General features: G+C 37.7%; 1 pseudogene; it reads left to right on the top strand.

Moving 5' to 3' along the window:
- Positions 1 to 7,344: 7,344 nt before the first annotated feature.
- LOC101724356 (olfactory receptor 7G1-like) lies at positions 7,345 to 23,334 on the top strand (annotated as a pseudogene).
- The last annotated feature ends 1,500 nt before the right edge of the window (positions 23,335 to 24,834 follow it).

Raw genomic sequence — 24,834 nt, forward strand, 5'->3', positions numbered from 1 at the left:
ACTTGAAAAGAAACCTTCTTAAGAAGAAAGAAGGATCCACAAAATCATTTCCAGAAGGTTGCAGCAGGCAGGGGAAAGGGCCACTGCAAACGTCCTGAGAAAGGTACTTGTTTTGGGTGTTCAAGGTTAACAAGGAGCCAACATAACAAGAAGTGTAAGCAAGAAAGATAATGATATGGGATGGTATTTGAATAAAAAATAAAATGGCCTCATTGCTGCAGAAGAGTCAATAAACAAAAAGCCTCCCTGTCCAGATGTTATTGCATTTGCCATTTTAAGCGGACTTCAAGGACCTGTGAGAATTGAAAATCATTCCTGTTTATGTCAACTTGTTGTTTTATGATCTGGCTTCTGTATTATGAATTACATTTTACAATGTATTGATCCCAGTTCCTGTTACTCTGAAGCTTGCTCTCTCTTATAAAGGCAAACAGATACACAAGCTCAAATGCACAAGTGTACACATGCACACACAGATACACAAAGCCTGCTTAAGAATGTATCACAATCCACAGTCTCCTCGTCCATGTTAACACTCTGTCCTCAATTTAACTCACAATATTTAAAAAGAATGGATACCAGGAAATGTATCAATATCAAATTATTTAATCTGAATTTTTGTTTGAATTGTGCCCAGAAATTCCTGTTCATAAGTATCATACATATATCATAGGGGGTCTCAATTTTATTAGTAATATTTCCACCCCATGTTTAAATACAACAACCTTCAGTGCACGTGGAGAGAGGTTCTAAGGGGAACTGAATGGTTCTAAGGGGCCAAGATTGTAAGAAAGTACAAGCTTGTTTGTAAGTGTGTTCTAACTTTATATCTTCTGCAGGATATCCAAAAATTATAAATATGAGCAAATATAAGTTTATCAAAAGAAAAATGTAATGATGTCTTTTTGGTACCAAGACACATACAGATTACTAACCATAAAGTTTAGAAAAAGTCCACTAAAGAAGAACTAACCAAGGGATCAAAAAGGAACTCTACAAAGAACAACACAATTTGAGTATATGAAACATTAGAGAATTATTGTTGTACCACGCAACATGGCTTGAAGTAATTGGGAGTTTTGCTTTTTTATTCAGTTAACAATGGAACACATTTATGAAGCAATATATGATATCTTAAAAACTGTACACATTGAGTAAATATCAAATCAAGATAGTTCATACACCCATTATTTTTAACATTTTTCATTGTAATAAAAGCCTTTAAAGTTCACTTGTATATTTTGAAATTTATTATACATCACTGTTAACTATATTCACACTACTGTGTGATAGTCATCACCTAAACTTATTTTACCCACCTAACTGTACTTCTAAAACTGATCAATATTTCCTCATCCATCCAATCCCTCATGAGTTTCCACAGTATAGCAAATTGGCATTTGTCTTTCTGGGGAATTGACCAGAATAAAAAAATAATCCAATTGGTTTATCTAAGATGAAAGCAGATGAAGCAAGCCTTTTTTTCAGTTGTTTTTGTGTGTGATGTGTTGTGTTATTCTTAGGCTTTCTGATTTAAAACGTTTTGGGGAAATTGCATGGGCAATGCACACCTGGTTGTGATCTTTATCCGACATCCACAAGTCAAGCCTCTTCAGACTATATTCACTAAAACCCTACAAGTCTGACATTTCATGCTGAATAAAGTCCTGAATAGAGCTGATCCCTGAGAGCATTACATGGCATGCATGTCCATTACACTATAGTGCGCCTTGACATTATGAAGCAAGGTCCAAATGAACAGGGGTTATGTTCTTTGTTTAGTTTTCTATTCTAATGGCAATATGTGAGTATGTCCTTGTGACACAGAATGAAGTTAAACAAAAGAAGAAATTGTGAAATAATTGGGCAAGGGAGTAAAACAGGTTGAAATAAGTTGTTTCAGAATAACTCTATTAAAAGATCGAAAAAAGCATCAAGTACTAAGTGAAAGAAGTTATATAAAACAAATCATTCTATGTTATCTAAATTGAATAATAAAGTGGCAAAGATGTACATATAAAAATGTTTCATAAACAATTTTCTTTGAATGTTGTGGCCCAAAGTATATGCTGTTTGAATTTTTTGAATGAATCAGGAATTACACATCAGTATATATGGATATGTAATAAAAGACAAGGATATATTTCCATTTAGGTGAAAAAGCCTGAATGGAAAAGAAAAGCTGGCATAAATGACTACCTGCAGAAGGGAAATTAATTGATACACTAGCTAAAATACCTTATGTCAAATCTGAAAAATTAAGCACTTTATTATGAAAGCAAACAGTATCACTTAGAGGAACATTAAAAATTATGTAAAGCTTATGTGTGAGAAAACTTGTCTTGTATAAGGCAAGAAACTTGGAGGTAAGAAAATAAAATATTTTACTAAATGTAATTTTAAAATTCTAGGGGCAAAAATATTCCAAAAGTAAATAGAGGGAAAAGTAAACTGGAAATTTCCATTGAAATGTGGACAAACATAGAAAATGGATAATAGACAATAAAAAGCAAATCAAAATGATATTCCCAAGAAATGAACTCACTTCAGCCTGTGGCCCTCCAGGTTAATGTGTCATTTTTCTGTTCCACCTGGTTAATTGCAGAAGTCCTTAGGTATATGCTCTATCTATAATGAAATAATTTTAAACTTCTCAATCCCTGTTCTACCTGAGCTGCTTCTGTCATCACTTAAGTGTCTACACTGAACCCTACTTTGCTGGCTTTCGTATTTCTCTTTTCAGAAAGGTAAATACTTATATCAATGTATTAATCAAACAAGTAAGTAAACAAGCAAAGCAGTATCTAAATTCTAGGCTAGGGTTAGCTGGCTCTCAGTACCTCAGTTAAAATTTTTTTGTCTTCCAGTCTCAGCTTTCCTGCCGCACCTGCTGGGCTGAAGGACTCACCTGGATGGGTTTTGTGAAAGGAAGTCTCTGTGTGTTTGTCCAAATTCTGCCTCAGTTAGTTTACTTGGAGAGTGAAGATATGCTGCCCAAACAACAGGAGGAAGAGGTCCAACTCTAGTACTTGAGTCAGAGACCAGAATCCAGAGTAAATGACCACATCCTTCCCAGGCAAATGCTTCATGCACCAAAGGCCTAGGGAAGGAAGATATTTACAGGTCTTTGTGTGTGTGTTCTCTAGGTACATTGCTGCCTTGTTATTCCATCCTTGAGCACATAATTTCCCTATGGAATTTCCTCTCCACAAAGTAATTTTTTTTGCAGATTTTCTGGTCCCAGGATGCCAAATTAAAAATCAGGTAAATCAGTCTTATTACTTCTTTTCCATGGACTATTCTGGCCTCAGTGATGCAAAACACTAACATGTAACCTCAGCCTTGAGCTAGTTATGTACAAAGTTTGACACTGAGAAACATGTCTTAAGTAGGTCTTTTGCATCACCAAAGGCATATCTTGTGTTGGGGACACAATCCCTATAACTCCAGGAAATGTACTATTCCTTTCTCCAACAAGGATTTCCACTCTGATCTCTCATATGAAAATGAGTACTACAATCCTTAGCTGTTTATATGTTTTCCTAAACAATTATAAGTAGCAGTAAGAACACAATTTTAAAACCTATCACTTCAACATCTACTTATAAAACATTTGATAATTAAAAGAGATCTACTGTATTTAGATATTTTATGAATATTTCCCTGAGATTAGTAACATAAAAATTCTTTTATTTGATTTTTTGTATTGGTACATATTTGTAGTGCGGAATGATTTTACTCACTGTGGGAATATGATGCTCATATACAAAAATCAAAATTTCCTCTTTTTATCTCATTTCCTTCCCTTCCTATCCCATTCCCTCTGGTTCTTGATTCCTTTCCTATATGGATATCATCCCATTTGTTGATTTTCACTATTATTTTCTATGCAACCGGAGTTCTGTTCAGAAAATATGGGCCTATGCCTTTTTCTTCAAGAGTTTTACCTATTTTATCTTCCAGCAGATTGTTTCTGTTTTAATGTTTGGATCTTTGATCCATTTTTATTTTAGTTTTGTACGTGGTGAGAGATATGGGTCTTGGTTCAACCTTCTGCATGTGGGTAACCAATTTTACAATTACCATTTATTAAAGTTTTGGATCCCTTGTGAAAGATCAGGTAACTGAGGATACCTGTAGTTTTTTCTGCAATCTATTTTTTTCATGGATCCATATGTCTGTTTTTGTTTATTTGTTTTGTTTTTCTTTTGCCAATACCACACTGTACTTTCTCACTGTACCTTTGTAGCATAACTTGAAGTCCAGGACTGTGATTCCTCCCACCTTGCTCTTCTTGTCCAGGATTACTATTTTATGTCTCATCTGTTCCAGATGAATTTTAGCATTGTTTTCTCTATTTCTGTGAGGAATACTATTGGTATTTTGATTGGTGTTGTGTTAATCTGTACATCAGTTCTGGAAGTATGAGCATTTAAAATGTATCAGTTCTGAATACCCAGAAACAGGCGGTACCTTTGTATTTTCTTAGAGTCTCTTTGATATTTTTCACATTACTGTTCTTTTTGCTGTAGTAATTTTACACCCTATTGTTTAAGATAATTCCTAAGAATTTAATTTTTCATCATGATATTGTGAATGATACTGTTTCCTTAATTTCTTTCTCAGTGATTTTATTATTGGTGTACAGCAATACTATTGGTTTTGTGTGCTGACTTTGTATCTTGCAATGGTACTGAATTTGGTTATTAGTTCTAGACATCTTTCGGTGGAATTTTTTGTCTTTCACGGAGTGGATCACATTACCTGCAAATAAAGATAATTTGAATTTTTCCTTTTCTGTACATATCCCTTTATTTCTTTCTACTAGCTTATTGCTCTATTGAGCAGAACTAATTAGAGAGACATCTTTGTATTGTTTTTTTATTTTAGAGAGCAATCTTTCAATTTCTCCCTTTTAAACATGAATTTGATTGTTGATTTGTCATAAATGGCTTTTATCACTTTGAGATAAAGTCCTTCTTTGCCTACTTCCTCAAGTTTTTTTTTTTTATAATGAATATACTGTAGAGCCAGGGATTTAGCTCAGTGGTTCTGCTACCTGCCCACAAGCACAAGGACCTGAGTTCGATCCCTGGTACCCCCCCCCAAAAAAAAGCAATACATTGTGGATGTTGTCAAAGCCTATTTCTGCATCTATTGAGATGATTATGTGATTTTTGTCCTCACTTCTGTTTATGTGGTATATTAATTTACTGGTTTGCATAAGTTAAACCATCCCTGCATTCCAGGAATTAATCTACTTGGCCATGATGTGTTACCTTTTCTTTGATTCGTTGTATTCTATTTGACAGAAAATTACTGAGGATATTTGTATCTATACAGATTAAACAGATTAGCCTATAGTACCCTTTGCTGGGTATTTTGGGTTTTGGAGTTAGGATAATGGTAAGTTTTAGGAATGGCATTGGGAGTATTCCTTCCCTTTCAATTTCTTTAAAAATTTTGAGGAGTATAAGCATTATATCTTCATTGAAGTTCTTGTAAAATTCATCAGTGAATGCATCACAATCTGGACTTTTATTTGTTCGTAGTTTTTTAATTATTTCTTTGATTTCATTATTTATATTAGATTATTTATATAGGAAATTTAGACCTTCTTGTATCAACTTTGATTATTCATTTTATTCTAGGAATCCATTTCTTCTGAATCCTCCATTGTATTAGATTATAGATTCTCAAAGTAGCCATTGATGATCTATAGAAGCATGCAAAAGAGCTATTTTCTGCCTTGCTACAAGTAATAAAATAAATAAATATGAATAGTAACTCATCATTCTTGTAATCTTGCATGGTCTTGGCCATCAGAGGGGCAATTTTCTGGGCTGTGGATTTCTGGGTGTTGAGTGCTGCCCTCAGCGGAGGCCTGGCAGGATGAGGACTGGACCGGCACCGGGATTGGGCTGCCTAACAGGAGCCATGAAGCGTGCCCTGCTGCCACTGCCATGACCACAGGGGCTGATCCCGTCCCCTGTGGGGTGCTCTGATCCTTGGAGCCTGGGTGTTGCTGAGACTGCTACCACTGCCCTGCCACTGCTGCCACTGCTGCTGCTCATGATGCTGCTCTGCTTCCTCCTCCTCCTCCTCCTGCTCTTCATTCTCCTGCTGTTCTTCCTCCTCCTCTTTCTTCTGCTCCTCCTCCTTCTCCCACTCTTCCTTTTCCTGCTGTTCTTCCTCCTCCTCCTTCTCCTGCTCTTCCTCCTCCTACTCCTCCTCTTCCCTCTCCTGCTCCTCTCCCCTCTCCTCCTCCATTTCCTTCTCCTCCTCCTACTCTTCTTGGTATTTTTCCTGCTCCTATTCCTTCTCTTGCTCTTTGTATTTCTCTTCTTCCTCCTGCTCTTTCTTGTCTGCCTCCTCTTCATTCTCCTGCTCTTCTTCTTACTCCCCTTGCTCCTCCTTCTCCAGTTCTTTCTCCTGCTCTTGCTCCTCCTCTTCTTCCTTCTCCAGTTCCTTCTCCTGTTCCTCCTCCTCTAGCTCCTCCTCCTCTTCCTCTTACTCCTCCTGCTCCTCCTCCTGCTTCTCCTTCTGCTCCTACCCCTCCTCCTCTTCCTCCTTGTCCCCCTCCACTTCTCTCTGGTCCTCCAAATCCAACGTTCTCCTCCTGCCTCCTGGAGGACACAGTGCTGAAGGGGATCAGCTTGGTCTGGTGGCCTGGGGGCCCATTCCCCCCTGCCAATCGGATCCTGGTCATCAGAGCTTGGAGTCTCTGTGCTTGGGCATCCTGCAGCTTCAGGTACATCTCCTGCCAGGACTCCTGCTCCTCTGGCTTTTGGTTTTTGAAGTCTCTGTGACAATGAAGTTTCCATAAATGATCTGTCTTTTCAGCTAGCCCCGGATTGCAGGCTCTATGCGACGGAGCTCATGAGGTGGGCACTTCTCCAACATGGGTCAAAGGACACAATCGGGGATGAAGCTCACATCATAGATGGTGTCCAGGTTTTCAGAGACCACCTAGCGGAAGCACTCATAGAAGGCCATCTTCTGCAGCACAGATGTGCTGGTGGGGTAAGCAGAAGAGACCCGCAACTGGGAGTGAATTCTGAGGGGGGCGGTTTGGCAGGCTTCTGGGTCTTGTTCCTCAGGTTCCCGCAGGGGTGCTCCTGGAGCCAGGCCAGGCCTGTCCTGCAAGGCCTCAGCGGGCTTCCGGCCATGAGCCCTGGCCCCCAGGAGCTTGTGGAGCCATAGTAGTGCACGCATGGTGGCCTGGGAGTGGGAGAGCCTGCACAGGAGACAGGTTGGTGGCCATGGTGGGAAGAAAGTTCCCAGGGTGCGGAAGTAGGTGGTGCAAGTCTGGGGTTCTGCTCCTGGTCCGGCTGTGCTGTGGCCATGGCTGAGGCAGAGGCAGAGGCGGAGGGGGTTGGGAGACCTATTGGGAGCTGTAGGGAGCCCCCTCAATCTCCCTGTCTGTCCCCACACAGAGTCAGGGCTGCCGGCTGGGATCCCTGGAGCTGCGCGGTAGTGCAGGTGTGCTCCAAAAAGCCCAACAATGAAATGAAAATCAACCCTACAACATGTATGGGTCTAGTTTTATTCTACTGTCTTTTGGATGCAGGTTTGCTCTGTTTGTAGTTTCTCTTGCAGTGTAGAAGCTTTTTAATGAGATGAAGTCTTAGTTTACTGTTTCATTCTTAATATTTAGCTCTTTAATCTACAGGAATGGTAGCAGTTTCTCTCTAAATGTCTTGTAAAATTCAGCAGTGAAACCATCAGGGCTCAGGTTTTTCTTAGTTGATATGTTTTAATTACATTTTCAATTTCATTGGTTGATATTGGGTTGTTCAGAATTTATACTTCTTCGTTCAACTTGAATTATTTGGAGATGACATGATACTCGGTAGACATGGCATGGGACAGCGCTCAATGCTTCAAAATCTCTCTCAGGCACATACATTTCTGTCTTCGATGCCACTGTCATAGTTCTGATCTAAATCTTCTTTCCCCTGCACCATGACAGTTGGCTTATTTACTGTGCACTTCCTTCCAGTGGTGAGCCCTGTTATTATTTAATCAGAAAAAACCAAAATTTCTCGTGCTCTCAAAGCTGGAGATTTTGGATAGTGATTGAGTCATGAGGGTGTTATAGCTGACTTGCTATTAGAAGACAGTGCCTAGGAAGAGGCAGCCCAGTGTGGGCCTAAATTAGAAGGGCCTATCTCCCTTCCCAGCTCCAAAAGTCTTCTACACTGAATAACCAAATTTAGTCAAGTAGCTGGTTACAAGGTCAACACACAAAAATCAATAGCTTTCTTCTACACAAATGACAGACTCACTGAGAGAGAAATACGGCAAATAATTCCTTTCACAATAGCATCCAAAAAACTGAAATACATAGGAATCAACCTAATGAAAGAAATCAAAGATCTCTTCTTTGAAAACTATGGCACTCTGAAAAGAGAGATTGAAGATGAGATCAGAAAATGGACAGACATCCCCTACTCCTGGGTAGGAAGGATTAATGTAGTGAAAATGGCCATAATTCCAAAAGAGCTATATAGATTTAATGCAAATCCAATTAAGATCCCAGCAGCATACTTCATGGACCTTGAGAAAACAATCCAAAAATTCATTTGGAACAAGAAGAGACCCAGAATAGCAAAAGCAATTCTAGGTAACAGAGACATGGCAGGGGGTATAACAATCCCCAACCTGAAACTGTACTGCAAAGCTACTGTGATAAAAACAGCATGGTACTGGCAAAGAAACAGACCTCAGCACCAGTGGAACAGATTAGAAGATGCAGAAACAACTCCAGACACACTCAGCCATCTCATCTTCAACAAAGGAGCCAAACACCCTCACTGGAGGAAAGATAGCCTCTTTAATAAATGGTGCTGGATAAATTGGGTTTCAACTTACCAAAGATTAAAACTAGACCTATATTTCTAGTCAGGAACTAAAATAAAATCAAAATGGATTAAAGATCTAAATATTAAAATAGAAACTCTGAACCAGTTGGAACAGAGGTTAGGTAGAACTCTTGAAGACATCAGTGTAGGAAAAGATTTTATGAACAAAAACTCAGTTGCCCAGGTACTAGCACAATCAACAAATGTGATCTCTTCTTATTAAAAGGCTTCTGTACAGCAAGAGAAAACAACAAGAGTGTGAAGAGACAACGCACAATGTCGGAAAAAATCTTCACCTGCTCTTCCTCAGACAAAGATCTACTGTCTTGAATGTATAAAGAACTTAAAAGGATCAAATCTCCAAATTTAAAGACCCAATCCAAAAATGGGCATCTGAAATGAACAGACATTTCTCAGACAAAGAAGTAGAAATAGCAAATAAATACATGAAAAAATGTTCAGCATCACTGGTCATTCGAGAAATGCAAATGAAAACAACTCTGCATTTCCACCTCACTCCAGAAAGAATGGCTGCTATCATGAAATCAACCAATAAGAAATGCTGGTGGTGCTGTGGGGAAAGAAGAACGCTGCTCCACTGCTGGTGGGAGTGTAGATTGGTGCACCAACTGTGGAAATCAGTATGGAGATACCTAAAGGAACAGGACTGGACATCCCATTTGACCCCACCATTCCACTGCTGGGGATCTTCCCCCAAAGAATTAAAAGAATCATACCATAGTGATATATGTGCACCCATATTCATAGCAGCACAGTTTGTAATAGCTGAAACTTGGAAACAGCCCAAATGCCCATCAACTGGAGACTGGATAAAGAAAATGTGGGTTTTTAATAAAATGGAGTACTACTCAGTCATAAAAATGAGAAATTAGAGACATTTATTGTTAAATGGATGCACATTGAGGTGATACTCTTATGTGAAATAAATAGGACACATGTGTAAATACCAAATAGTTTCTCTGGTGTGAGAAACTGAAAGAGTACATAAGGACTAAAATGTATAATAGGTAATGTGAAATAAGAAGAAAAGGGGCAAAGGGGAAGGAAGTGGGAGAGCTAGGAAAAAAGCTAGAAGGGAATGGGATTAATATGAAAAAATGGAAAAATAGGAACAAAATCTTTGTAAATAGGGAGGAATGGAGGGGTTGAAGGGAGGGCTGGGCAAGGTTGAAAAATAAGAACCAAGGGAGATTATGTAAAGGTGCAAATTTCCAATGATGAATGTCATTGTATTGTATACCTAAAATGTACCAATAAATAGAATGAATAATTGATAATGCAAAATAGGAAGAAAAGGTCCAAAGAGGTAACCCTAAGAGAGATGGTGATGAAAATGAAAGAAATAATTAACAATTCTAGAATAGGTAGAGTTAAAAAACATAGAGGAGCTGATGAAAATGATGGAATCCTTGAATAGACAACATAGGAAAGAATTGAAAAACATAAAGTGCATCAAAGCTGATATCTAAGAAATTAAAAATTTGATTGAATTTTTTCAGAGCAGAATAAATGAATGTGAGGAGAGTTTTTCAGAGAGAGAAGACAAAATGCTGGTTAGCAAAAATGAAAAGAAAGATTTCTTAAAAATAGCCAGGGACCATGAGAAGAAAATCCAACAGCTACTAGAAGATGGAAAAAAGAATAACAAGATTTATGAGAATCAATGAAGGAGTAGGAGATACTACAGAAGACATAAATAAATTTTTCAGAGAAGTAATTGCTGAAAACTTCCCAAACAGGGAAAAAGTATTTAACATGAAGATAGGTGAGGCATATAGAACTCCAACTAGCAGACAGGCAGGGCTGACCATGCCCTACCAAGGTCCCCAGTTGCTCAGAACACGCTGAATCAGCCCGCTGCAGACACACAGGTCTGCCCATGCCCTATTGATGTCCCCAGTTGCACAGAAGATGCCAAATTACCCCGCTATAGACATGCAGCCACCTGGTTCCACACTACAAAGATGCAGAGGACACCAGACCACCAGACCAAGGAACTGAGTCCCTTGGCTCCTGGCCCAGAGGTAGGGGCTTCTGCACCACCATCCCACTGCTCTTGGTCCAGAGGAAGGGGCTTCCCAATCACCATCCCTCCCGCAGCTCCCAGCCCAAAGGAAAGGGCTTTTGGGCCACCTTCTGTCCTGCTGCTCCTGGTCCACAGGAAGGCACTTCCAGGCCACCATCCCATAGCCAAGAGGTAGGGGTGTGTGAGCCAAAATACCATTGCTTCTGGTCCAGAGGAAGGGGCTTCCTGGCCACCATCCCTCCTGCTGCTCCCAGCCCACAGGAAAGGGCTTTTGGGTAACAATCCTAACCGCTGCTCCTGGCCCCTGTCCCACCTCTCCCAGATCACAGGAGGTAATCCCTGCAGGCACTAACAGCACCCTGCCCCAGTCAAAATGAGAAAACACGTGAATAAATCTCAAAACCAGACTTCCAGATCACCTACAGCAACCCCAAAGGGAAATGAGATGGAACACTCTGATACTCAACCACTTGGACCCACTGAACTGGCAACAAAAGGGGATCTGGAAAAAATGAAATCAGAAACAATTTCTCAGATAACAGGAGAAATTGTGTCCCTAGTGCAAGACATGATTAGTAAATCTAGACAGGAGCTCAGGAACATGATGGGATCCCCACATAGGAAACAAATGGAATCCATAAAACAGATGCAGATAGATTTCCAGGACATGAAAAACTCCATTGAAAGTCTACACAGCAGAATGAGCCAATGTGAGGACAGAATTTCAGATATGGAAGATAAGATTGCAATTAGTGACCAGGAAAAGAAAAATTGCTTCGAAATTATAAGGGAACATGAAAAATCAATCCAGCAGCTGCTAGATGATGCAAAAAAGAATAATATAAGACTGATTGGACTCAATGAAGAAACAGGAGAGTGTGGAGATGACATAAAAATCTTTTCTCAGAAATAATGGCAGAAAACTTCCCAAGCAGGGAAAAGAGCTTGACATACAGATAAGTGAGGCATATAAGACTCCAAATAGCCTTGATCAAAAACAAATCTACACATAGGCACATAATTGTTAAGATTCCAGAAACAGAACAGAAGAACAAAGTTCTCCAAGCCGTCAGAGAAAAGAAACAAATTGCATACAAAGGAAAACCCATCAGAATCACAGCAGACTTTTCAACACAAACCATCAAGGGAAGAAGAGCTTGGAGTGACATATTCCAAGCCCTGAAAGAAAACAGCCTCCAACCCAGATTGATGTACCCTGCAAAACTCCCTTTCAAAATTGATGGAGAAATAAGATACTCTCATGACAAAGAGCACCTTAGGAACTTTGTGAACACCAAACCAGCTCTACAAAGAATTTTACACAATATCCTAGGAACAGATATTGAGGATCACAACCCCAGGAAGCAAAGCAGAATGAACCCATCTGGCATGAAAAGAAATTAAATGGAAATGGGGAGAACCCAACAAAAAGAAAAAGTCATGGCAATGACAACTCAATAAGTTTCAGTTATAACCATCAATGTTAATGGTCTCAATTCACCAATCAAAAGAAACAGACTGGCAGAATGGATCAGAAGCAAAATTCAACAATATGCTGCATACAAGAAACACACTTGATTCAAAAGGAATCTCATAGACTGAAAGTTAAAGGGTGGAAAACAATACTCCATGTGACAGGAACATGAAAAAAAGCAGGAGTAGCTATCCTCTGGGCAGATCAAGTAGATTTCAAAACAACACTGATTAAGAGAGATGAAGAAGGACACTACATCCTTGTAAAGGGAAGAATCCAAGAGGAAGAGATGACAATCATAAATATCTATGCACCAAACACTAGTGCACCCAACTATATAAAACAAATACTATCAAACATGAAAAGTCATATATGGACTAATACAATTGTAGTGGGGGACCTCAACACCCTACTGTCACAAATAGATAGATCAACTAGACTAAAAATCAGTAATGAAATACTAGAACTCAATCGAACTCTTGAATAAATGAACTTAACAGATGTTTACAAAGTCTTCCACCCCAAAAAATCAGAATACACATTCTTCTCAGGTTCACATGGGTCATTCTCCAAAATAGACCACATACTCACACATAGAACATGTTTAAGTAAGTGCAAAGGAATTGAAGTTATCCCCTGTATATTATCAGACCAGAGTGTGATGAAATCGAAGATCCATAGCAAAAGAAACTCAGAAAATTTCATAAACACATGGAAATTGAACAACACACTTCTGATTAACCAATGGGTCACAGAGGAAATTAAAGAAGAAATCAGACAGTTTCTTTAATTAAATGACAATGACAATACAACATATCAGAATCTATGGGACACAATGAAAGCAGTCTTACGAGGCAAATTCATAGCAGTGAATACACATATTAGGAAAACAGAATGAGCCCAATTAAACAACCTGATGCTGAACCTCAAGCTTCTAGAAAAAGAAGAGCAGGACAACCCCAAAGCTCATACAAGGGAAGAAATTATAAAGATCAGAGGAGAAATCAATGCAATGGAGACTAAGAGAATGATACAAAAAATCAATGAAGCCAAGAGTTGGTTCTTTGAAAGAATCAACAAAATTGACAAACCTTTTGCCAACCTTGTCAGGAAAAGGAAAGAAAAGGGCCAAATCCACACAATAAAGAATGAAATGTGTGAAATTACAACAGACCCAGCAGAAATACAGAGGATCATCAATACCTACTTCCAGAACCTATACGCCATTAAGATGGACAACACAGAACAAATGGACAGATTCCTACATACATATGACTTACCAAAGTTGAACGAAGAAGACCTAAAAATTCTGAACAACCCAATATCAACAAATGAAATTGAAAAGGTAATTAAAAACTTATCAACTAAGAAAAGCCCATGCCCTGATGGCTTCAGTGCTGAATTCTACAAGACATTTAGAGAGGAACTGCTGCTACTACTGTTTAAACTCTTCAATGAAATTGAAAGGGAAGCCATACTCCCAAATTCATTCCTGGAAACAAGCATCACCTTGATCCCCAAAGCAGAGAAAGACCCAACTGAAAAAGAGAACTATAGGCCAATCTCACTAATGAACATAGATGCAAAAATCCTTAGTAAGATAATGGCAAACAGAATGCAGAAGATCATCAAAAAGATCATACACCCTGATCAAGTGGGATTCATACCAGGGATGCAGGGATGGTTCAATATATGAAAATCAATTAATGCAATACACTATATCAATAGAGCCCAGGACAAAAGCCATATGATTATCTCCATAGATGCAGAAAAATATTTGACAAAATCCAACATGCATTTCTGATAAAAACCCCACACAAAATTGGAATAGATGGTTGCTACTTCAAACTGATAGAAGCCATCTATGAAAAACCAAGAGCCAATATCATACTAAATGGTCAAAAACTGAAATCCTTCACACTAAAATCAGGAACAAGACAAGTATGTCCACTATCACCACTCTTGTTCAATATAGTTCTGGAAACATTAGCCATGGCAATTAGACAAGAGTAAGAAAGAAAAGGAATAAAGATAGGTAATGAAGAAGTCAAATTGTCATTATTTGCATATGACATGATACGCTATATAGAAGACCCTAAGATATCCACCACAAGTCTTCTAGACTTAATAACCAAATTCCGACAAGTATCTGGTTACAAGGTCAACACACAAAAATCAATAGCTTTCCTCTACACAAATGACAGACTCACTGAGAGAGAAATAGGGCAAATAATTCCTTTCACAATAGCATCCAAAATACTGAAATACCTAGGAATAATCATAATGAAATATATCAAAGACCTCTTCTCTGAAAACTATGGCACTCTGAAAAGAGAGATTGAAGATGAGATCAGAAAATGGACAGACATCCCCTGCTCCTGGGTAGGAAGGATTAATATAGTGGAAATGGCCATATTTCCGAAACTGCTATATAGATTTAATGCAATTCCAATTGAGATTCCAGCAGCATGCTTCATGCACCTTGAGTAAACAATCCAAAAATTCATTTGGAACAAGAAAAGACCCAGAATAGCAAAAGCAATTCTAGGTAACAGAGACATATCGGGGGTATCACAATTCCCAACCTGCACCTCTACTACAAAGCTACTGTGATAAAAACATCATGGTACTGGCAAAGAAACAGACTTGAGGACCAGTGGAACAGATTCGAAGATGCAGAAACAATGCTAGACACACTCAGCCATGTCATCTTCAATAAAGGAACCAAACACCCTCACTGGAGGAAAGATAGCCTCTATAATAAATGGTGCTGGAAAAATTGGGCTTCAACTTGCCAAAGATTAAAACTAGACCTGTATCTCTCACCATGCACTAAACTAAAATCAAAATGGATTAAAGATCTAAATATTAAAATAGAAATTCTGAACCAGTTGGAACAGAAGTTAAGTAGAACCCTTGAAGACATCGGTGTAGGAAAAGGTTTTACGAACTAAACCTCAGTTGTCTGTGAACTAGCACAAACAATCAACAAGTGGGATCTCTTCTTATTAAAAGGCTTCTGCACAGCAAGAGAAACCACCAGCAGTGTGAAGAGACAACCCACAATGTGGGAAAAAATCTTCACCTGCTCTTCCTCAGACAAAGGTCTACTATCTCAAATCTATACAGAACTTAAAAAGATCAGACCTCCCAAATTTAAAGACCCAATCCAAAAATGGGCATCTGAAATGAACAGACATTTCTCACACAAAGAAGTAGAAATAGCAAATAAATACATGAAAAAATGTTCATCATCACTGGTCATTCAAGAGATGCAAATGCAAACAATGCTGTGATTCCACTTCCCTCCAGAAAGAATGGCTGCTATCATGAAATCAATCAATAACAAATGCTGGAGGGGCTGTGGAGAAAGAGGAACCCTACTCCACTGCTGGTGAGAGTGTAGACTGATGCAACCACTGTGGCAATCAGTATGGAGATACCTCAAAGAACTAGGACTGGAAGTCCCATTTGACCCCACTATTCCACCACTGGGGATCTTCTCCAAAGAATTAAAAGGATCCTACCACAGTGATATATGTGCACCAGTGTTCATAGCAGCACAGTTTGTAATAGCTAAAACTTGGAAATAGCCCAAATGGCCATCAACTGGAGACTGGATAAAGAAAAATGTGGGTTGTTTTTTTTTAAAATAAAATAGAGCTACTCAGCCATAAAAAGTAAGAAATTAGAAACATTTATCGCTAAGTGTATACACATTGAGGTGAATCTCTTAAGTGAAATAAATAGGACACACATGAATAAATACCGAATAGTTTCTCTGGTGTGAGAAACTGAAAGTGTAAATAAGGACTAAGTGTATAATAGATAATATGAAATAGGAAGGAAAGGGGCAAAGGGGAAGGAAGTGGGAGGGCCAGGGGAAAGGATAGAAGGGAATGGGATTAATATGAGAAAATGGAAAAATAGGAACAAAATCTTTGTAAATAGGGAGGAATGGAGGGGTTGAAGGGAGGGCTGGGCAAGGGTGAAAATAAGAACCAAAAGAGACTATGTAAAGGTGCAAATTTCCAATGATGAATGTCATTATATTGTATACCTAAAATGTACCAATGATTAGAATGAATAATTGATAATATAAAATAAGAAGAAAAGGTCCAAAGGTGTAGGGGTAGTGGGAGGGACAGGGCAAAGGAAAGAAGGGAATGGAAAAATGCTGAGAAATGGAAAAAATGGAAATAAAGTCTTTGTAAATAGGGAAGGGTGGAGGGCTTGAAGGGAAGGCTAGGAATAGGGAAAAATAAGAACCATGATGCATTATGTAAAGGTACTATTCCCAGTGAGAAATGTAATTGTGTTGTATACCTACAATGAACCAATAAAAGAATTTAATAAAAAGCAATTCAGGTAAAAAAAAAAAAAAAAAGAACTCCAACTACCTGTGACCAAAAATATCTACACTTAAGCATATTTTAGTAAGGATTCCAGAAGCCCAACAGAACAATACCTTACATGCAGTTAGAGAAAAGAAACAAATCACATACAAAAGAAACTCCATTAGTATTACAGCAGACTTCTCAACGCAAATACTCATGTTAAGGAGAATGTGCAGTGATGACTGACATGTGTTAACATCCAGCATATATAAAGAATACAAACAGCTGAATAGTAAAAAAGAAAGTTGTAAATGGGATTAAAATCTGAATAAACATTTCCAAAAGAAGAAATTGGTGGACAATGGATATATTAAAAATGTCCAAATCTTATATGCAAATCAAAGCCACAGTGAAAATCTAGGCATGGTTTTATATTTCTATAGACCAAGCTATTTGGGCATCTGAGGCAAGAATATTGCTTAAACCCATGAGTTTGAGGTCAAATTAACATATTTAGATTGTTTGAAGTAAAGAAAAAAATGGGTTCCTGTGGACTTAGTTCAATGGTAGTGCATTTGTCTAGCATATGTGCAGGCCCTTGGCTTGATTCCCAGCACTAGAAAAAGTAACATGAAAAGAACAGAAGAAGATGTCATATTACCTCCCTGAGAATGGGGTAGAAATATGTCAATTTCTTTGGTTTTCCATCTCATTGACCTATAGGTATTCAGAGGAAGTATTGATGCACCTCTCCTCTGGATTTCAACTGGGTCTGTTGTAATTTCATCTCTTTCATTACTAATGGCATGGATTTGGGTCTTTTTTCTTTTTTTCATAAGGTTGGCTAAGGGTTTGTCACTTTTGTTTATTCTTTCAAAGAAACAACTTTTTCCTTCATTGATATTTTTTCCATCAAATCATTTTTTTTTTACAAATAGTACAGGCCAACAGAGATTTAAACTGACAAGTGCAATAAGTTACAATGAAATATAGTCAAATCTAGACCCCACATCTTCTTGATTTCATCCCAGCAAACACAACTGGCGGTCCATATCATTTAGGTTTTGACATTTTTAGATGGCTATTTAAAAATCCAGGACATCACAGAGACATAAATATTCAATTTCTTTCATAGAGTTTACCACACAATCATCATCATTAATGACTTCAAATATTTACCCAGGGATTATTTTGAGTATGAAATATTGTGCCAAAAAGATGAAATCTTGGTGTAAGAAGTGAAATTTCAAATAATTATTGAGTAACTAAAAGAAAATAAAAACCCATGGAGAGAAGAAACTGGGCAAACACAAATGGGGAAATTGAACAAAATAGGCAATACACCCTGACAAAGTCAGATTTATCCCAGGGATTCCAGGATGATTCAACATGCATAAATCAGTAACTGTAATACACTATATTAACAGAGTCAAAGACAAAAACCATACTATTATACAAGGTTAACACATTAAAAATCAATATCATTTCCATACACAAAAACAGACTTACTGAGAGAGAAATGGGCAATCAATTCCTTTCAGAGCATCATCAAAATAATTCAAATACCTATGAATCACCTACCAAAAGAAATCAAAGACCTCTTCTCTGAAAACTATAGCACTCTGAAAAGAAAGATTGAAGATGATATCAGAAAATGGAGACATCCCTTGCTCCTGTGTAGGAAGAATCAACATAGTGAAAATGGCCATACTTCCAAAACTGAGGTTTAGATTCAATGCAGTCCCAATTGAAATCTCAGCAGCATACATCACAGACCTGGAGAAAACATACCAAAAATTCATTTGGAAGAAGAAAAGACCTTGAATAGCAATAGCAATAGTACACAATGAAGACAAGGTAGGGGGTATCACAATACTCAACATGAAACTATACTACAAAGCAATTATGATTAAAAACAGCATGGTACTGGAAAAGAAACGAACCTGAGGACCAGTGGAACAGATTAGAAGATGCAGAAACAACTCCAGACATAGCCACTTCATCTTCCACAAAGGAGCCAAACACTCTCACTTGAGGAAAGATAGCCTCTTCAATAAATGGTGCTGGAAAAATTGAGTGTCAACTTACCAAAGATTAAAACTAAACCTATATCTCTCACCATGCACTAAACTACAATCAAAATGGTTTAAAGATCTAAATATTAAAACAAACACTAAACTGGATGGAAGAGAGTTTAGGAAGAACTCTTGAAGACATTGGTGTATGAAAAGATTTTATGAACAAAAACTCAGTTGCCCATGAACTAGCACAAACAATCAACAAATGTGATCTCTTCTTATTAAAAGCTTCTGCACAGCAAGAGAAAACACCAACAGTGTGAAGAGACAACCCACAATGTGGGAAAAAATTTCACCAGCTGTCCCTTAGACAAAGGTCTACTATCTTGAATCTATAAACAACTTTAAAAAATCAGATCTCCCAAATTTAAAGCCCAATCCAAAAATGGGCATCTGAAATTAACAGACATTTTGCAGACAATGAAGTAGAAATAGAAAATAAACATATGAAAACTTGTTCAACATCACTGGTCATTCGAGAGAAGCAAATGAAAACAACACTGAGATTCCACCTGACCCCAGAAAGAATGGAGGCCATCATGAAATCAACAAACAACTAATGCTGGCTGGGCTGTGTGGAAAGAGGAACCCTAGTCCAATGCTGCTGTGAGTGTAGACTGGTGCATCCACTGTGGAAATCAGTATGGAGATAACTCAAAAAACTAGGACTGGAAGTCCCATTTCACCCAGCTATTTCCATGCTGGGTATCTTCCCCAAAGAATTAAAAGAATCATACCACAGAGATATATGTGTACCCATGTTCATAGCAGCACAATTCCTAATAGCTAAAACTTGGAAACAATCTAATTTCCCATCAACTGGAGTCTGTAAGTAGAAAATGTAGGGTATTTTTTAATATAAAACGGAGTATTACTCAGCCATAAAAATGAGAATCTAGAGACATGTATAGCTAAATGGATGCCCATTGAGGTGATACTCTTAAATGAAATAAATAGGACACACATGTGAAAATACCGAATAGCTTCTCTAGTGTTAGAAACTGAAAGTGTAAATAAGAATTAAAAGGTATAATAGATAATGTGAAATAGGAAGAAAATGTGCCAATGGGAAGGGTAAATTGGAGCAGCAGAGGAAAAGAAAGAAGATAATGTAATTAATATGAGAAAAAGAAAAAATGGAAAGATGAGTTGCTGTGCATCATTCTCATTGAAGGCAACAGGTAAGCAAAGTCCTTTAGTTAAAGATCTGGACCTGCTGGCAGGCGTTTTATCACAATTTAATTCACAGTAGGTTATGTAGAGAGTGCAGGAATAAGGCAATGAGAAACTGGTCCCCCGAAAGCCTTTCAGATGACCGTCACCTTCTTGACACATGTTTTTCACACTTTCAACAATTTCTGTCATTCTGCCAGACATCTGTTTCTCTTCACAGCAGTGGTGAACATTTTCCTCCTGAAGAGAAATCTGCCTGTTCTCAATCATGTTGCCTCTCACAAAATATTCTGAAATTTCTTTGAATATTTTGGGTGAACGCAGGGATTTTTATTCATTTTATAAGTTTTCTAGGACTTTTCTAACAAAGTACTACAGACTTGGTGGCTTAATAATAAATTTGTTTCCTTGCAATTATGGAGTCTAGAATTTGAAAGATCAGAGTGTGGCTTGAAAGCATCTTCCTAAGTACTGTCCTTAGCTCCTAGCTGGCTGTCTTCTTTTTGTGTCTTCTGCAGCCTTTCCTCTCTTGATTTCCATATATCCTAATTTCCCATTAATGTAAGGACCCACAACACACTGGATTAGGGCTCAATTTTGAGCTCACATTCCAAATTATTTATCTTTGATCTTATTTTCCTTCCTTTTCTACATAATCAAGTCTCTTAGTAGTAGTTTCAGCACAAGAACCTTTCTGTGTAATTTGCATTCATCAAACTAGTGATGTTCTTTCTTTTTGTTTGACTCAACTGCCTCACCTCATAACTTCCTTCCCAGAGGTGAAAAATGTCATGTGCTATTGCTCATGTGCATGCACACACATACACATCATCATCACACACACACACACACACTGCAAAGCTCAATATGTGAGTCCCACCTGCCGACACTTGTCTGTTTTTTCTGTTCCTTTCTCCTCATTAAAATGCTCCCATGAATTTTTTCTTTCCAAATTTATTGAGATCTATTTGAATGAAAAAAATCTACATTTAAGAAATGTGATGTGGTGGTTAGAGAAATATAAATTATAAAGGGGTTGTCACATTACAGCTAAGCGACACATCCACCAGGCAATTTCCATTAAGCAAATGAGGATGTCCAGGCTTCTCTTCTTGTTGAATATTTTTCCTAATCACAAATTTTGGGAGCCTGAATTAAGTGTGTGAGTCTAATATGTCACAAAATGATCATAGCTGGCCCCTCTCTTCCTCAGGAGATGAAGATCATTGCTTTTGAGGGACACAACTGTTAAAAAGCCTGATTTATCTAAGTCTGTATTATCTTGTAAATTTCTATCATTGGAACAACAAAAAATAGTTTTATAGCCATCAGTTTTAATAAAAGCCCCTGAATTTCCTCATTCTTTAATTTAGCTGTTTTGTGTTTATTAATTCTATTAATGACCTGGTCTTATGTAATTAAAAGAAGAAGTTCCCAGAGGATTAGACAGAATAAGTCATCCACATTGTTACTCAGCTGCTCTTGCAGTTAAATACTAATGCAAATTGGTTTCATTCATTTCCAATGAAGTCTTACAAGCTTCAAATACATAGGCAACATTTTCTAGTCCTTGTTCACAGCCACCTGATGTATATCCTCCACTGATTCCAATTAGCTTAATGAGTGGAAGAAGACATAAATGTTAATGGAACATTTGGGGTTATACACAAGAAGAAAGTATTAAAATAATACAGAAAGAGAAAATCATGACATTCAGTGTCTAATTCAGAGCTAATGTTGCCTGATCTAGAGACATTAACAAAGAGTTTTTCAGAAAATCAACTTATCAGTAAAGCCATCAGATAACTGAATAAATCTTTCTTAACCATTAACTGCATACTTTGTGTGCAAGACTTGTTCTCACAAGTACACAGAGCAGATAGTATGAACTACTTCATCTTTATTTTGACAAGGCCTCGTAGTGATTCTAAGACATCTAAATATGGAGACAATGGCTCAAAAGATGTATGTGATAAGTTGAGCCTTACATTTTTGTTTGAGTATGAAATAATTCTAAGAAACATCAATGTTATATTGTGTCCTACAGTCCCAGGAAATGATAGAAAATGTGAAAAATTATTAGTACTCAAGAAAGAGATTAGAAGTTACAAGATGTGTGAGTCAAGAGGAATAGGAGAATATAAGCAAAGATTTGAATATTCATGTAGCTTGATATGAATGAGAAAATTTTTCTTTGTGCTAAATTTGCCTTTCAAACTTTAAAAGTATAAATTTCCCTTGGAGTTTTGCAAAAACAGAGTGCTGGTCCTTGTCCTCACACTTGCTCCAAAACAAGTCCAGAGCAGGTACAAATTTTGTTTATATCTACCATGTTTTCAGACCCTGTCCCTTTTGCTTGTATAAAAAGTTTGTTTTATTTTGTTTTCACCTTTCTTTTCCATCAGATTTGTCAGGAAAAACACAAGCTGTAAATCAAACAGTTGTTTCAGAATTTTTTCTCCTGGGACTGACACATTATCCAGAACTGCTGCTTCTCACCTTCTACCTATTCCTGGCCATGTACCTGGTCACTGTGCTTGGGAATCTGCTCATCATCCTGGCTGTCAGCTCTGACTCCCACCTCCACACCCCCATGTACTTCTTTCTCTCCATCCTGTCCTTTAGTGACATCTGTTTAATCATATGCACCATCCCAAAGATGCTGGTGAACATCTGAGCACAGGATCAGAGCATATCCTACACAAGCTGCCTCTCCCAGGTCTGTTTTCTCTTAGTTTTTATCAGTTTAGAAAGTTGTCTCCTCACAGTGATGGCTTATGAGTGCTATGTGGCCATTTGTCACCCTCTGAGGTATACAGTCATCATGAATCCTCTATTCTGTGTCCTGCTGGTTTTGTTCACCCTGTGTATTAGCATTGGGCATGCCCTGTTCCACATTCTGACTGCACTTCAACTGTCCTTCTGCACAGACCTGGAGATCCCACACTTCTTCTGTGAACTTGCTCAGGTCATCAAGCTCGCTTGTTCTGATACCTGCATCAATAACATGCTAGTGTATTTTGTGGGTGGCCTGTTTGCTGGTGTTCCTTTCTCTGGAGTCACTATCTCTTACATTCACATTGTATTGTCTGTGTTGATGATGTCATCACGAGGAAAGTATAAAGCCTTTTCCACCTGTGGGTCTCATCTCTCTGTTGTTTCATTGTTTTATGGGACAGGTTTGGGCATCTACATCAGCTCTCTATTTGCAGATTCACTGAGGAAGACTGCGGTTGGTTCTGTGATGTATTCTGTGGCCACTCAGATGCTGAACCCCTTTATCTACGTTGTGAGGAACAGGGACATGATGGAAGTCTTGAGGAGACTCAATGTATGTTATCCTCTGTCCTCCAACTCATGATTGGCTCAGGCTCACAAACAACTCAATTATGGTCACATGCCTCCATGATGGGCTGAATTCATTTTTGAAATTCTTTTTTTTTCAGGAGCCAAAACAGTTTAGTTTTTTCCTTTCTGATGCTAATCTTGTCTTATTTACACATCCATACACCAAGCCAAACTTTTAGCCCATTATTTCTTGCTTGGAGGCTTTTCCAAAACTTTCAGCTGTTCTAGGCCACTGTCATGGGTCTAAACAACTCAACACTTAAGTTCTTCCATCATTCTCAAGTAAGAAGTTTTTCTCTGCCCTTTGCAAACAATGTCCTCCAAAGATATTGCATCTTCATGACCTGGAATAAATAAGTATTTTCTGGCTTATGAGGGTAAAAAACTGAGCACTTGGACCTCTGTCCAATCAACATGATATTCTTCATGTCTTTTTTTGGTACCCAAAATATATTATTGTATATTTATTCCTACTGTTTTTTTTTTTTTTTTGGGTACTGGAGCTCGAACTCAAGTCCTTGGGCTTGCACAGCAGGCAGTGAAACAACTGAGCTAAATCCTCAGCCCTATGCATACTCTTTTTATGGATGTTACATGGAAAAATTGGTTTTTGTATGCTTTTATATGTTTTAGCTGTTAAACATGTCTTACATTTTGTGAGTTGTAAAATTAATTGGGTAAAGAAGTTAATGGAAGACATTCTGACACTTTCTTTTCTCTCTCTCTCTCTCTCATTTTAAGACCAACAATGTCTTCTTAAAAGGTGATTTTCAATAATACATTTCAAAATTATAGGTCAATAAAACTTATACAGAAAGATTTAATAAACTATAAATTGTTAATAAAATGAAAGTATATCATTTTTAATCAGAGAAGTTTTGGAAATAAGTACTAATGAACTATAAAATGTAGCTTGGGATCTAACGAAATTTCATGAAATACAGATATTTCCATACAACTCAGCCTTGGATAATTTTGTAATCATGTTAATTTAACATGCAGAGCTAGGTTCAGCTCATGTTCTTTCTTTTTATTTGTTTTGTTTTTCTTAATACATGTTTGTAGTACATAAACTTTACATGCCTTATGAGGAATTGGCACATGTACATAATACATCTTCATTCCTTTTTTCAATCCCTTCCCTGTCCCTCCTTCACGGCTTTGTTTCTTAATCGCCTTCCCTTTTTTTGTACTTGTTTACAGTACATAGAAATTCCTTTTTATCCAGCTATTCCCCTTCCAGGTGTCTTTGCAAAAGAGTTAAAGACATCATACTACAGTGATAGTGATACATATATATTCATGTTTATAACAGTACAATTTATAACAAATATATCTTGGCAGTGACCTATATGCTCATGAACAGATGAATGAAGAAAATTTACACACAATGAAGGATTACCCTGCCATAAGGAAAGCTCACCATTTTCTGTTAAAAAATGTACATTTAAAATATGTGACAGAATTGAAAAATATTCATTACATATAATTAGGAAACAATATCCCTTTTATA

Source organism: Heterocephalus glaber, unplaced genomic scaffold (assembly GCF_053883595.1).
Source record: "Heterocephalus glaber isolate CG9 unplaced genomic scaffold, H.glaber_assembly_v1.0 deba00001126, whole genome shotgun sequence".
In the NCBI taxonomy this organism is placed as follows: Eukaryota; Metazoa; Chordata; class Mammalia; order Rodentia; family Bathyergidae; genus Heterocephalus; species Heterocephalus glaber.